Source organism: Nicotiana attenuata, unplaced genomic scaffold, assembly GCF_001879085.1.
Source record: "Nicotiana attenuata strain UT unplaced genomic scaffold, NIATTr2, whole genome shotgun sequence".
NCBI lineage: Eukaryota > Viridiplantae > Streptophyta > Magnoliopsida > Solanales > Solanaceae > Nicotiana > Nicotiana attenuata.
Genome location: NW_017670742.1, coordinates 91,776 through 92,461, shown reverse-complemented (window position 1 = coordinate 92,461; position 686 = coordinate 91,776). Strand labels below are relative to the sequence as shown.

The following is a 686-nucleotide window of genomic DNA, read 5'->3' as shown; positions in this document are numbered from 1 at the left end:
AAAATATAATATGTTTAATATTAAACATTTTAAAGGCTGAACCCATAGAGTTTAAATCTTAGATCTACTTAACGGTCAATAAAGTTAAGTGAATATCATGGTTCAAATTCAAAGACACAAGCATGACCTGCAAGATTTGATGTCATTCAATCCAGAGATAGTCTTCAACTAAAAAGAGAAGAAGAAAAAGACAAATTTGTTAAGAAAAATGTCTCTTTTGCTGTTCAAAAGAAAGAAGAGATCATCTGGATGCCTCAAAAAAGAGTAAAAATAGCAATGTCTGAGCCCGGGTTCGAACCGGGGACCTCTAGTGTGTGAGACTAGCGTGATAACCCACTACACCACCCAGACAAGCTATTCGACGTAATACACTGTTTCCAATTTTAGTTTATATAAAATAACACACGTCATAGTTTTTTTAAAATAACAATAGTGTCTTGATCAGCACATATTTCGTCTATTCCATCTAGTATTTGTTATAAGGCCAAATACATAGACAGACCATTAAACTTGGCCAATTTTTTATTTTGGCACTTTAACTCAATCTTGTTTTATTTTGACCCTCCAACTCCATTTCTTTTGTTCCACTTTAACACAAAAACTTTTATCCCGGGTAAAAATGCAGCGCGTGCAAATACCCAGCTGCTACCCCCACCCCAATGCCCCCCCCCCCACACACACACAAC

At 36.2% G+C, this 686-nt stretch overlaps 1 non-coding gene across 1 annotated transcript; it reads right to left on the bottom strand.

The window, feature by feature from the left end:
• Positions 1–277: 277 nt before the first annotated feature.
• On the bottom strand, positions 278–351 carry TRNAV-CAC. The gene has a single exon. It is a non-coding gene; the product is annotated as a tRNA-Val (tRNA).
• Between the last annotated feature and the right edge of the window lie 335 nt (positions 352–686).